Below are 16,462 nucleotides of genomic sequence, written 5' to 3' on the forward strand. Positions count from 1 at the left end.
GAACCTCCCTTCCACCTCCCACCCCATCCCACTCCTCTAGGTTGTCACAGAGTACAGGGTTTGATCTGTCTGCACATACAACAAATTCCCACTGGTTACCTATTCTACATAATAAAACTACCACATTACCCAGCAATCCTGTTACTGGAAATTTTCTGAGGAAAACCATAATTGGAAAAGACACACGTACCCCAACGTTCATTGAAGGTGTTATTCTCACTGGATTTGAGTTCCTTGTGTCATATAGCAAATTCCCACTGGTTATCTACTGTATATAAAAAATTAAGATATTATCCAACAATCCCATTACTGGACATATACTCTGAGGAAACCATAATTGGAAAAGACACATGCACACCAATGTTCATTAGAAGTGTTATTCTAAGTGGCCTATGTGGTCTCCACTGTTCCACAGGGTGAGGGCTCATTATCAGCCAAAAGGAATGAAATGGAATGAAAGTCCTTGGCTCCCTAGTTGACTTTCTCTTACACCACACCAGCAAGAGGATGGGAGTGATTCACTACAGCCTACCAGAGACAGGGTTTAGAATCGCTAATCTGAAACAGAGTGATTATTGTCTAAAAGTTTCTATCTTGCTAGACTGCTTTGCTTCTGGTATCTTTCACACACATTAGATTAAGTTAAGTTCAGACTACTGATAACCCAACAAGCTGTCCAAGCTATGGGGAAATAGGATCTTGTACATTGCTGGTAGAAGAATTCTACTAGTACCACCACATTTGGAAAGCAATGTGTCAATAACTAGTCAAGTTAATGTGTCATTTCTAAAGCCCAGCAATTCTACATATGAGTATCTATCACAGAAAGAGGAAGGTGTACAAAGATGTTTATTGTGATATTAAATGTTTTAAAATGTTGAAAAAATGGAAAAAGAATCATTCACATATAGTGGGATGATGTATTCTCCCAACAGAATATAATATACTAGTTAAAATGAATGAAGTAGGCTTATGCACCAACAACAGGGAGATATTGCAAAAACTTAATATTGAATGAAAATAGCCATTTATAAAAGATACATATAATATAATATAATATTTTTGGACTTTTAAGATATACAAAGACTGCATGATAATGTGTGTATAAAATATGATTATATACATATAAGAATGATGTATACTAACTTCATATATTCATTTCATCAGGAAAAGAAGTCAGGAGGAAAGTATGAGGGAGAGATAGTGTTAGTTACTCAGCTGTGTCAGACCTTTGTGACCCCAGAGACTGTCACCTGCCCAACTTCTTTGTCCATGGGCTTCTCCCTGCAAGATTACTGGAGTGGGTTGCCATTCCCTTTTCCAGAGGATCGTCCTGACCCAGGGATCAAACCCAGGTCTCCTGCACTGCAGGCAGATTCTTTACCTTCTGAGCCACCAGGGAAGCCTATTCAGGGAGGTATGAGGGGGAGGTAGGGCCTTGGCAATAGCTGTAACACTTTTTTTCTTAAAAATAAAAACTTTTGAAGAAAACATGAACATGTGAATTACAGTCATAAGCCTCTTTGTCCAGTGAGTGTAACTCTATGGCTGATTCATATCAACGTATGACAAAACCCACTGAAAAAAAAAAATGAAAAAAAAAAAAAGACACATCATTTGCAAAATTAAAAAAAAAAAAAAAGAAATGTCAGGCCATTTGTGAAGGAAAAATTCATTAAGGTGGCACAGTAGATGCAGCCTAGCAATACCTCTCTGTGACCTGCCACATCCTAGAGATATCTGCCCTTTGTTGCATTCGGCACCCTTTTCAGACTAAGTAACCGTGACACTGCAGCTGATGACTGTAACCATGAAATTACAAGACACTTACTCCTTGGCAGAAAAGCTGTAACAAACCTAGACAGAATGCTAAAAGGCAGAGACATCACTTTGCCGACAAAGGTTCATCTAGTCAAAGCTATAATTTGTCCAGTAGTCATGTATACAGATGTGAGAGTTTGACCATAAAGAAGGATGAGTGCTGAAGAATGTATGCTTTTGAACAATGGTTTTGGAGAAGATATTTGAGAGTCACTGGGACTGCAAGAAGATCCAACCAGTCAACCATAAAGGAAGTCAACTCTGAATATTCAGTGGAAGGACTGATGCTGAACCTGAAGCTCCAATAGTTTGGCCATCTGATGCAAAGAACTAATTCATTGGAAACGGCACTGATGCTGAGAAACATTAAGGGCAGGAGGACAAGTGGGAGTCAGATAATGAGATGGTTGGATGACATCATTGACTCAATGGACATAAGTTTGAGCAAAATCCAGGAGACAGTGATGGACAGGGAAATCTGGTGTGCTACAATCCACGGGGTCACCAAGAGTCATACATGACTGAGGGACTGAAAAACAATGATACTGATGAATCTGAAGTATAGCAACATTGATCCCAAACACCATTTTGCTAAAAATATTGTGTTTTGCAGATACAAATTTTAGAATTCTCCACATAAACAATAACTGAAACTCTTTATAATGAAATAAAGTATATGAAATTTTGATATGGAAAATCAGGAAACGTTCTGCTAGGAAAACATTAGCTGGAAAGATGTTTTGTGGGGTACACTTTTAGTTTCCTAAGCTTGGACACTTAGATTGCTTCTATTGTTTCATTAATGCCAATAATACATTAGGATATATTTGCGGGTAGCCTTTCCTGTATTTTGGATTATTTGTTTAGTATTCTTCAAAGACAAATTATTGTGCTTGTGAGTAAAAAGCATTCTTTCTTAGACTTAAAAAAAAAAAAGGTCTAAATTTCTTTCCTGAAGCTAGTATAATGAGACATCCTGTGGAGCCTGGCAGGAAAAACTGCCAGTTTCAAAGACATAAGCATTTTCTACCATCTAAAAAGAAGATTGGAATTTACCTTTTCAAGCTAACAGCTTTTTTTATATGGGGAGAATCATTTTATCAGGTAATTTAATCAAGCTGATTTAAGTAAATACCCTCTATTGTCCTTGGAAAGGATTTGAGTTGCTTGAAAGAAATCAAACAAAGAATTTGTAAATGAGCACTTTAAAAGTTTTCCTTAGTAATGAAAATAGGTGAATATTTATGACATAATTGTTGTTGTTTAATAGCTAAGTCTTACCCCATTCTTCTACCTCATGGACTGCAGCGCTCCAGGCTTCCCCGTTCTTCACTGTCTCCCTGAGTTTCATCAGACTCATGTCCATTGAGTCAATGATGCCATCCAACCATCCCATTTTCTGATTCTCACTTGTCCTCCTGCCCTTGATCTTTCCTAGCATCATTGTCTTTTCCAGTGAATTAACTCTTTGGAGTATTGGAGCTTCAGCTTCAGCATCAGTCCTTCCACTGAATATTCAGGGTTGATTTCCTTTTGGATTGACTGGTTTGATTTCCTTGCGGTCCAAGTAACTCTCAAGAGTCTTTTCCAGTATCACAGTTTGAAAGCATCAATTCTTTGGTGCTCAGCTTTCTTTATGGTCCTACTGACACATCTGTATATGACTATATACAAATGGAAAAACTATAACTTTGACGGCAGACCTTTGTCAGCAAAGTGATGTCTCTGCTTTTTATTATGCTGTCTTGGTTTGTCACAGCTTTCCTTCCAACAAGCAAACATCTTTTAATTTCATGGCTGTGGTCACTGTCTGCAGTGACTTTGGAGCCCAAGTAAAGAAAATCTGTCACTGTTTCCAGTTTTTCTCCTTCTATTTGCCAAGAAGTGATGGGACCAGATCCCATATCTTAGTTTTTTAATGTTGAGTTTTAAGCCAGCTTTTCCACTCTGCTCTTTCACCCTTATCAAGAGGCTCTTTAGTTCCACATAATTAAGACTCTTCAGATAATACAAAACAAATATTCACTGTTATTGTTGATAATCTGGATTTGAGCTGTCCTATTCCTGAACATTTTTGCTTATTCTTAAGAAATGAGACAATGCTGACAGGAGATTGTAGGAGAAATATCACAGGTAGGATAGGTCAGGCTGATCAAGAAATTATGGCCAAGGAAAAGGGACTATGATTCTATGTGAACACAAGATGTGATTTTACACTACATACTTGTACTCTTAGAAAGTGTACTCTCTGGCTATTGCAATTGGCCATGACAGATAAATAGGTAAAGTCATTTCTTTTTGAGTAGAGGGCAAGATTTGTCCTGGTGGGGGGGAAGAAAAAGATATATTTTCTGTCCATGAGCTTAGGGCAGAAATTGGATGGATCTTAGACTGGGCAAAGTGAGAGTGGGGTTTGTTGGGGGAGAAATAAAATTCTTCTTTCTTTAGTATCAGAGGGTGAAATCCAATTTTTCTGAAATCCAAGGCTTTGGAACAATGATTAAAGAACTTAAATGTAATTAAGAATCATCAGAGAGGAAAAATTTGCAAAATACTTGAGAAATGTATTTTCATATCACAGAGTAAGGCTTTTAGTTAAGGTATATTTGTATCATTTTACATTATTGTTAAAAGTGTATTAGGGTGCTTATTTTACTTGTCAGATTGCTTGTTTGTGTTCAAAATAGAACAAAACTGTCTATTCAATTTTAGAGTCCAGGGCTATTTCCCGTTAATGAGTGTGAGAAAAATCATACACTATTTCTCAAAAATGAAAAATCAATAGTGGAGTATAATACTTGATTAAAATTAAATATTAGAGGATTGATTAACTATGAATTTCAAATTATATAGGACTCAAACTTAATCCATAGATCCCTGAGAACTTATTTTGAAATTATGCCATTTCAAACAGTCTACAGTTTGTCCAGGAGTCATATGGCTCTAAGTTAACAGTGATTGTAGATGTGTCTCTAGAGTCCCATCGTTCTAGTATTGCTGTTTTAGAATATGCAAAATGATGATGAATATTGATGATAGAAATTACCTCTGAATTGCATGGTCTTACACATTATCACTAAGAAATGTAGAAAATTAATATTCAATAAAGTTCCAAAATATCATGTTAATGAATTTCTTGATGAAAATAATAATTTTCCCCTGAAAACATGATATATTTCTTGTGAATGTCTGCTTTTTGGCTTTTCAGCCTAAAGATAGCAAATGGTTTTTTTAAACAAAGCCATCTCCAAAGCCAGTACTCCGTGCCGTGACTAGGCGTGTTCTTTGATTCCAGTCTACATAGTGCCATCTTTGGAGTAATATATCATGTAAGCACCTTTTTCTGATGATGTATTACTCAGATGCATCATCAGCCAGATCAGTGTTTCTAATGATTTATAAGTCTACTAAATCATTAGAGTGAGGCACAGCAATGATATAGTATTCAAAGCTGGTTCCAGATGGACAAGAAGGATTCATGAGCAAATGTTAGTGATCTGCAATGCAAAATCAGACAAAATAGGAAAAGAACAGTATGCTGAATAGCAGTTCCCTTATTTTTAAGGAAACATATCATTTTAAACTATTTAATCAATGGTAATAACTGGCTAATGTATTCTTTGGTTTCATCATTCTTTTGTCTGAGTCAGTACATAGGAGAAATACTTTTAAAGCCTGATGATCTGAAGTGATTAACTACAAATCTGAATGATTATATTTCCTAAAAACTACATTAAAAAATAAGAGAAAGAGAGCCCACAATTTCCACTGCCTGTAGACTTGGAAAATGTCCATCACAAGCAATCTTAGGTTTTAGATTATGTAATTTTAGTGCAACATTGCTTATATATTACAGAGAAGACTGGTTTTAGGAGCTTTTAAGATAGTTAACTTTTGAAAACATATTTTTTTTTTACTCAAAAACACACAATAAATGTACATTAATAGTAAAACAGAATTCACTGACTATAAGAAACACATAAGTAAAATTTCCCTTTCAGCTCTTAATCTCATTCATTGTTTGAAAAAAAAAGGAAATGGCGACCCACCCCACTATTCTTGCCTGGGAAATCCCATGGATCAAGGAGCCTAGTAGGCTATAGTCCACGGGGTCACAAAAGAGTTGGACAGGAAATAATGACTAAATAACAAAATATTAATAACTAGTTTTGTATCTTCACAGATCAATGCATATTATGTATATTTTACACATACATAATATATATAGCATTATGCTATACATATATTTAGACAACATGATTTAAACATGAAATATACTTTGTGAGAGGAGCTAATATACCTATAAAATGTAAGATACCATGAATTATCTATATGAGACCAAATACACTACATATTTTAGAACTGTTATTCTGATAAACAATAGAAAAATATTTTATGTGAAATAGATCATACTTGTTAAATCTCAGAGAAATTAAGTTGAAATAAGTTCTTTTTCTTTCCTTCTTCCATTCTGTTTTTCTTTCCCTCCCTTAATAAAAACATCAGGTCCTCAACTATAAATAATATGTTTAGGAGAGTTAGGAAATTTCTCTCTCTAATTGATAACAAATGCCAAAGTAAGTTCCTCAAGTAGAAAATATTATTATTAATATATCATGAAAATATTATTCAAAAGACACTGACTAGTGATAAATATACATTGTAAACCCAAACCCTAGGGCAGAACCTCTAAAAATTGGAAACAACCCACATTTTTTTCAAGAGTCGAATGGATAAATTGTGGGCTTACCTCATAGCTCAGTCAGTAAAGAATCTTTCTGCAAGGCAGGAGACCTGGGTTTGATTCCTGGGTCGGGAAGATCCCCTGGAGAAGGAAATGACAACCCACTCCAGTATTCTTGTCTGGAGAATCCCATGAACAGAGGAGCCTGACAGGCTGCAGTCCATGGGGTCACAAGAGTCGGTTACAGCTTAGCGACTAAACCACCACCATATATATATATGGTGGTGGTATATATAAAGTACTATTAGCAGTAAAAAGGAATAAATTATTGATTAATATAATAACATATGCAAATTTAAATGCTTTTACTAATTGAAAGAAACTAGACCTGAAAACTTATATACTGATAATTTGATTTTACATTCTGAAAAAAGTCAAAAAGGAAAATGAATGCATGTTCCCAGTGATTAGAGATAGAATGTGGGATTGAGCAAATGAATTAATAAAGAAATGTTGGACTTATGGAACTCTTATGTATCATGCCTGGTATTGAAGGATACTTGGTCCTATACATTTATCAAAACACAGTGAGTGGTAAACAATGCCTAGTGAATGTTACTGCATGTAAATTTAATAAGATGTCAACCAAGATTGGGGGGGTGGAGGCCAAAATATACTATATTATATAAAATTATATAAAATATAAAATTACATAAAATATAATATATAAATTATAACATACAGTATCATAATTTATATATTAATAAGTCATAATGTGTATATTAATAAAGTAATCCTAGTTGAATAACAATATGTTAATTAATAATATAATCACCTGAAGGAGTAAGAAAGTAATTTACTTTGGAAAACAGTATTTTGATTGGAGGTTAAAAGACTAAATGCAAAATTCAGTGTACATTAGTGCTATACTCTGGTTAGTGAATATGCTTTTAACAGAGGTATAAGTTAGAAATTCTGAAACTATTTTATGTCTATATTAGAGTTGAACATATGGGTAAATATACTATAGACAATATAGCTAGGCATCTCATTGCTGGAGAAGAATAATGCAGATAAGGAAAGGGAGAAATGCAATAACAAGTCCTGTGTTGTTAGATTGGAGTTAGAGAAATCAGCATGAACTGATTTAATCACTGAAAATTTCAATGTGTGTGTGTGTCTATCCATGGCTTTTTATGCATGCCTATACTTCCAAAAGTTAGAACTGAACATAGAACAACAGACTGGTTCAAAATTGGGAAAGGAGCACATCAAGGCTGTATATTGTCACCCTGCTTATTTAACTTGTATGCAGAGTACATCATGCCAAATGCCAAGCTGGCTGAAGCAAAAGCTGGAATCAAGATTGCCAGAAGAAATATCAATAACCTCAGATATGCAGATGACACCACCCTGATGGCAGAAAATGAAGACAAACTAAAGAACCTCTTGATGAAAGTGAAAGAGGAGAGTGAAAATGTTGGCTTAAAACTCAGCATTCAGAAAACTAAGATCATGACAACTGGTCTCATCACTTCATGGCAAATAGATGGGGAAACAGTGGAAACAGTGACAGATTTTATTTGGGGGGGCTCCAAAAACACTGCAGATGCTGACTACAGCCATGAAATTAAAAGATGCTTGCTCCTTAGAAAAAAAGCTATGACCAAACTAGACAGTGTATTTAAAAGGCAGAGACATTACTTTGCCAACAAAGGTCAGTCTAGTCAAAGCTATGTTTTTTCCAGTAGTCATGTATGGATGTGAGAGTTAGACCATAAAGAAAGCTGAGTGCCAAACAACTGACACTTTTGAACTGTGGTGTTGGAGAGGACTCTTGAGAGTCCTTTGTACTTCAAGGAGATCCAACCAGTCCATCCTAAAGGAAATCAGTACTGAATATTCATTGGAAGGACTGATGCTTAAGCTGAAACTCCAATACTTTGGCAACCTGATGCAAAGAACTGACTCATTTGAAAAGACCCTGATGCCGGGAAAGACTGAAGGCGGGAAAAGAAGGGGACAACAGAGGATGAGATGGTTGAATGGCATCACCGACTCAATGGACATGAGTTTGAGCAAGCTCCAGGAATTGGTGATGTATAGGGAAGCCTGGTGTACTGCAGTCCATGGGGTAGCAAAGAGTTGAGCGACTGAACTGATATTTCCAAGCTGTGGCTGCTCACAGGTCCTTGAAGCAGTGATGCCTCAAGGCACATAACATGACACATCTTCAGCTCAGATCTTAGCTTCTAAATACCATTATCACTAAAAGGAACTAGGATTCTGAAATTATAAGATGCTGCTGCTGCTGCTGCTAAGTTGCTTCAGTCGTGTCTGACTCTGTGAGACCCCATAGACGGCAGCCCACCAGGCTCCCCTGTCCCTGGGATTCTCTAGACAAAAACACTGGAGTGGGTTGCCATTTCCTTCTCCAATGCATGAAAGTGAAAAGTGAAAGTGAAGTCGCTCAGTCATGTCCGACTCTTAGCGACCCCATGGACTGCAGCCTACCAGGCTCCTCCGTCCATGGGATTTTCCAGGCAAGAGTAGTGGAATGGGGTGCCATTGCCTTCTCCACATATAAGATAAGACTAGAGCATTTTGTGATGCTATGTGCATGATAAGTTTTCTTAATTGTGTCCACCTCTTTGCAACCCTATGAACTGTAGCCCTTCCAGGCTCCTCTGTCCATGGGATTCTCAAGGCAAAATACTGGAGTGGTTTGCCATGCTTTCTTCCAGGGGATCTTCCTGATCCAGGGATCAGACCCATGTCTCTTGTCTCCTGCATTAGCAGGCAGGTTCTTTACCACAAGTACCATCTGGAAAGCCCCTTTGGTGACACTATAAAATAGTAAAGAGATCCAAAAACTGAGGACATGCTGAAAGGTTGCAGAAACCAACATAAAAGTAATTTCAGTGGCCAAAGCTGGAATAAACTGGGTAACAAAGTTTTGGATTTCAACCCATACAGTAACATACACAATTATGTGTCTATATCAGATGGGCATTCCCAGATAAAATATGGGACATACAATAAAATTGGAATTTAAGATAAATTGAAAAAATTTACATATGTATATTTCAGATATGCCTGGAACATACTTATACTAGCAATAAAAATTATCCATTCCTTAGTTTAAATTAAAATTTAATGGGCATCTTTTCTTTTTCTTTGTAAACTCTAGCCTTCACAGCACAGATAGATGATAGATAGACACTATATAATCTCTTACAGAAGGCTTCTAACTAAATGAGTGTAGAAAGGATGAGATAAATAGAAAACTGCCATTAAAACATCATAGTAATATTTGTGTAAGGAAAGATCGACTGATGGCTGATAAAATTAGCATGTGAAAGTTTGTAGAAAAACGAGATGGTTACATAGTCTCAAAATAACTCCCTCAACCTACCAATGAGAAAACAAAGTAAATATGCCCAAGTTCTAACCTTAGATACCTTTGAATATGACTGCATTTCAATACGCAGATTTGCATATTTAATTAAATATTTTGAGATGAGATTATCTTAAATTTAGGTTGCACTCTCCTTAAAGTGAGAGGAAAATAAAAGTCATTCATACAGTAAGGCCATCTGAAGATGGATGGAGAGTGTAGTGATATATCTATAAGGAACACCTAGGATTGCTGGTCAGTCACCAGCAGCCAGGAAAAGCATGGAACAGATTCTCTGCTAGGGCTTCCAGAAGGAATAAATACTGCTAATGCCTTAATTTTGGCTTCCAAATGTAAGAGAATATATTTCTAACATTTTAAGCCCCCAAGTTCGTGGTAATTTGTTATAACAGCCCAACAAAACTTAATATACCAAATGATCAAGGTTGACATGACCAGTGAAGAGATATATTATTATCACATACCCCATTAGGATAAAATGAAAAGCAAGTATCACTTCCATGGTATTTTTGCCATAATGCATTAGTTCAAAAGCAATAATGAATGAACAATAGATAACTCAATCTGAGATATATTTCACAAATTAATTCATCTGAAATATTAAAAACTATTAAGGACATGAATGATAAGAATGACTAATGTACTGTCACAGACCTAGGAGACTAAGAAAACATAAGACTAAGTTCAGCGTGGTATTCTGGTTCATATCTTGGACCAGAAAAGGACATGAATGAAAAAGGCATTGATATCTGAGTAGAGTTTGTAAATGAGTTGATAGTACTGTGCCAAATTTAGTGTCTTCGTTTTGATAATTATGACATGGATATGTAAGATGTCAACCATATGGGAAGCTGGATGAGATGTTTAAGAGAAGTCTCTGAATTATTTTTGCAGCTCTTCTAGAAGTGTGAAATTATTTTAGAATAAGTATTAAAAAAAATTCACTGATGAGACCCAAGCTGAGAAATTTCATTTGGGTGTTACAGGGAGAAGTAAGACTAGCAAGTTGTATGAATTGAATTGTGTTTTCCCAAATTTATATGTTGAGACCCTAATCCCCAGGACCTCAGAATGTGACTGTGTTTGGAGATAGGGCCTTTAAAGAGGTAATTAAGTTAATATGAATTCATTAGGATGGGCCCCAACCCAAACTGACTGGTGATACCTTGATCATGGATTGTCAACCTCCAGAATTGTGAGACATTTCTGTTGTTTAACCTCCACCCCTACCCCAAGCCCTGAGGTGGTATTTTGTCAGGCAGCCTTTGTAAATTACTACACAGGGAGAGTAAACTATTGCTCCTGGTGGCTGGGGTGGAACTCCACAAGCTTTGGATAAGTTAACATCTCCAAATTTTAGGTTTTTTCTCTAAATATGAATAATAATAAATAATAATAATAAATTCTTTGTTTAGTATGAAGGAAGAGTTGGAGTTTAAGACTTCAAGGGGAGGGGTGAGCAGGAAGGGACATTATGGGAAATGGGAGATCAAAGTGTAGAAATGAAATAAAGGATAATCCCAGTGAACTCCATGACTAAATATCATCCCTAAAAAGTTAATTTGCTTGCATCAAAATCTAATTATAAATGCCCTTTCTGCCATCTGTAACTCAAGTTTCTTTTTTTCCTTTTATGAAACTGAAATCAAATATGCAATAAAGTATTAATCACAGCTTGGCCTCTAAAAGTTAGACAATAAAAACCTTCAGATATTTGAATTTGGTTTTCCAATTGGTGTCAGTAAGACTTAAAGTATACAAAATTCACAGTAAATAATATCTGTTAAATGATGATTTTTTCAGAAAAAAGCAAAATTACAGCCCTCATATATATAAAGGAACACATGTTAAAGATCGTATTTAACTCATGAGGGAGCCAGGCAGATGTTATAACCAGTTTGAAAGAGAATCCAAAAATCAGAAATGTTTAGAGATCAGAACAGTGAAATGAATATGAAAATGAAGAGAAAACTAGTTTTTCCATAGGGTGTAAGTTGAATTAAACCGACAAGATAGAATTTGCATGTCTGTCAATTACATATGTAAGGAGTACTTAATCTTTCAAAGACAATGAAGGAATAGAATAAGATATCCATGTTCTCCAGACAATGTATACATGCTGTTTTGAAATGCAAGGCTTTTTCTACATATATAAATAGAGGTTTTAATGAGCTGCTTCTTCAAGAAGTTGCAATGTTGGTACTTTGGGGTCAGAGTATTTTAATGTAGCCATAGGCTAAGAAAGTAAAAATAATTCCTGTGTTGCTGATTCCCATAACTTCTAAGAACCCTCACAAAGTGGGTTCTAACACTGAATCAAATATTTTTTCTTTCTATAAAACACAGAGTAACACTTAGATTCTTGGTGGTACAACCTCTGTGGAGTCCTGTTGTCTGTTGTTAATCTCATAGATACCTAGAAAAAAGGCCTAAAACATCTACTTCTGCTTCATTGACTAGGCTGCAGCCTTTGACTCTGTGGGTCACAACAAACTGGAAAACTCTTAAATAGATGGGAATACCAGATCACCTGACCTGCCTCCTGAAAAATCTGAATGCAGGTCAAGAAGCAACTGTTAGAACCAGACATAGAACACCAGACTGGTTTCCAAATTGAGAAAGGAGTACATCAAGGTTGTATATTATCACCTTGCTTATTTAACCCATATGCAGAACACATCATGAGAAATTCTGGACTGGGTGAAGCACAAGCTGAAATCAAGATTGCCAGGAGAAATATCAGTAACCTCAGATATTCCGATGACACCACCCTTATGGCAGAAAGCAAAGAGGAACTAAAGAGTCTCTTGATGAAAGTTAAAGAGGGCAGTAAAAAATTGACTTAAAACTCAGCATTCAAAAAACATAGATCATGGCCTCTGATCCCATTACTTCATGGCAAATAGATGTGGAAATAATGAAAACAGTGACAGACTTTATTTTCTTGGGCTTCAAAATCACTGCAGATGGTGACTGCAGCCATGAAATTAAAAGATGCTTGCTCCTTGGAAGAAAAACTATGACAAACCTGAACAGCGTATTAAAATGCAGAGACATTACTTTGCCAACAAAGGTCCACCTAGTCAAAGCTATGACTTTTCCAGTAGTCATGTATGGATGCAGAGAAGGCAATGGCAACCCACTCCAGTACTCTTGCCTGGAAAATCCCATGATGGAGGAGCCTGGTAAGCTGCAGTCCATGGGGTCGCTAAGAGTCGGGCATGACTGAGCTACTTCACTTTCACTTTTCACTTTCATTCATTGGAGAAGGAAACCGTAACCCACTCCAGTGTTCTTGCCTAGAGAATCCCAGGGACAGGGGAACCTAGTGGGCTACCGTCTATGGGGTCACATAGAGTCAGACACAACTGAAGTGACTTAGCAGCAGCAGCAGCATATATGGATGTGAGAGTTGGACCATAAAGAAGACTGAACATTGAAAAATTGATGCTTTTGAACTATGGTGTCAGAAAAAACTCTTGAGAGTCCCTTGGACTGCAACAAGATCAAATCAATTAATCCTAAAGAAAATCAGTCCTGAATATTCATTGTAAAGACTGATGCTTAAGCTGAAACACCAATAGTTTGTTTGGCCACCTGATGCGATGAACTGACTCATTGGAAAAGACTATGTTGCTGGGAAAGATTGAAAGCAGGAGAAGAAGGGGATGACAGTGGATGAGATGGTTGGATGATATCACCGACTCAATGGACGTGAGTTTGAGCATGCTCCAGGAATTGGTGATGGGCAGGGAAGTCTGGCGTGCTGCAGTCCATGAGGTCACAAAGAGTCAGACATGAATGAGCGATCAAACTGAACTGAAAATAGGCCTAATTTGAAACAGTAAAGCATAAAACTCTGTATAAAAAAAAAATTTATTTAACTAGAGATCAACATGTATTCTTGAACAATGAGCAACATTTAAAGTGAGTAAAAATGATGCCCTGGGGAATAGATTCTAATGGGAAAGTTAAAATAATTAGACTTTTTGGGGGGGGTGGGAAAAAGAGTAGATCTAACATAAATACATGAAAGAACATGGTAATACATTTTCCCCCATAACTATTAAGAGCAGAAAGAAAATCAATTCATTTTACTTATGAAAAATGTGTATTTAAACACATAGATATGTCAATGGTAATTTTTTAAATGTTTACAGAAGGGATTTATTGATATCCATTCCATGCTTTAGCATCTGAAATACAATAGGTTCTCTTTTACCCCAGGTGGCTGAAAAGCAAACAGAAAATGGACTAAAAAATCAGAATCACTTGGGAAATTGTATAAATATTGCAAAAATCCATCTCAGAATACTCAGCCCAAATGTATCCGTAGTGAACCCTAGGAATCAAATGTTTACATTTTCAGATGTTTTTAACGTACTGTAGGTGTGGAAATCTATTTCACAATAGATCCTCAACTCTTTTTTTCTGACTTATTCTATTAACTATTCAGTGTCATTTGATTTAAATAATTGTCAGCAACATAAGCTCATGGGAACAATGAAGTGAAAAAGGCAGAAATGTATTAGTAATTCCTGGATTTTCAAGTTTCAGAAACCCATTACAATCCCAAGTGCAATATTTATATTCCTGAGATAGAAGATAAGGCTGTCTTAAGTCAGATACTTTCTACTGCTTTGCATATGCGCTTTTACTCAAAGCAGGAGAAGACTCTTGATTAAAGATGTACCAAAACATCCAGGTACAGCCCCTAACACCTGGCAGTGCTTTGGAATATTTGCAATCTAGTTCTCTCTTATTATATTCTATTTTTACAACTTTCTTATATTATTCATTAGCTTTAGCAAGTCATAATCATTTGCTTTTCATGGTCCCTCAGGATTCATTCACCTACTTTGCTGATAATGCAGTGGCTTGTTTCTGTTTTACCAATAGCTCTGAGCCTCGTGCATTTGAAATGCTTGTCAATATTCCTCTTTAACTGCTCTGAAAGTGATCCTTTTGTTTTTTTTAAGGATACATGTCTGCTATTATAGTTGCTATTTGATAAGCACGTCATTGTGACAAATAAGAATTTTTATATCTCTGGTTTTACTCAAGTAATATCTTGTTTTAAAATAAAAGCAAGGGTATTATTGACCTGAGACAGTGAATCTAACTCTAGAGTTTTCCTTTTTATATGTATTTAGAACAACAACATTATTGAAGAGAACTTTATTAACATAGTGAATGAGGAAGGTTTTTTCTGCCCCATTGTTCATCAGACGCCCTTGAAAGATGGAAAGTAAAATGTGGCCAGAGAGACAGAAAAATTGGAAGGGAATGAGCAGTTGTAGCAACAATAATAGAAAAGTGTTCTGTGAAAATGAGTTATAGGTTTATTATTAATATTAAAACTGCAATTCTAAATAAATGGTCACAATTTACAATAATCATTTACCACAATTACATACATATACTTCGAAAATTTTTCCTTCTCCAGTAATCTCAGACTGGAGGCACTGAAGTTAACATTAAAATGAAAGCAAACTCACAGAGGGCCACACTGTCACTGTGAAAAACCAGGACTCAAATAAAATTCAATTGAATGGTTGCTATTGCTTTCAGAGAAGTGATTTCAACTCACATCTCCCCAGGAAATGAAAAATTCTTTGGTAAAGACTGAAATCTTAGCAAAAAAAATAGAGAATCATATGTTCAGAATGGATTTCCTGGCTCTGAATTTTATATCTTGGACTTGGAAGCCAAACAGATTCCAAAGAGGCTAAAGACAGACTTGAGATGACTCTGAATGGAAAGTAATTCACCTACTCTGAATGTAGGTGAGGTACATAATCTAATTAAACCTCAGATCCCTCATACATAAGATAGTATTATTAATACCTACCTAAGCATCTCTTAGAAGGAAGAAATGAGCTAACTGATGTTAAGGGCTTAGCCTAGTACCTGGATTACAATAAAAAAAACCATTTTATGGTAGTTATCATTAATATTTGTAAGTACTATCCTCCTTTCACTTTGCTGGAAATTTCTTAAAGTAAACAAACTGTCCAGAGTTTTGTGAAATTATTGCATCTTATTACTGCCTCACCATCCATTTTGTTAGCCAAGTGGCCCATGAGGGCCTTAAATTGACAACAGTCTTCTTATGCAAGTGCATGTCCTAGATAAAGCTCAAACGGTCATGAGTATGACACAAAAATGTAAGTTCTTGATATGACACCCCAACTCCTAAAGTTACTCGCCCCCAGATAACACCTGGTGGAGCTCCCCAAAACTCCATTCTTTTTGGTTTGAATTAACCAATCTGCCCTTAGTTCTAGAACCCCAAAGCATGCCATCCCCTGATACTAACAAAGGACCCAGATCCTGTCTGTCTCTCTACCTGCAGTTTAACCATGTGACCCCTCAAGGGATGCTTGCCATGTATACCTCCTCCAGGACCTGTAAATAAGAAACTTCTCTGTCTCAGTTTCTCTTGTGGTCTTTAGTTGAACCATGGTGGCTCACTATCTGCAACCTTGAGACATAACAAATTTAACATTTAACAAAACGTTAATTTAACAAAATCATAA

The sequence above is a fragment of the Muntiacus reevesi genome, chromosome 6 (assembly GCF_963930625.1).
Source record: "Muntiacus reevesi chromosome 6, mMunRee1.1, whole genome shotgun sequence".
NCBI lineage: Eukaryota > Metazoa > Chordata > Mammalia > Artiodactyla > Cervidae > Muntiacus > Muntiacus reevesi.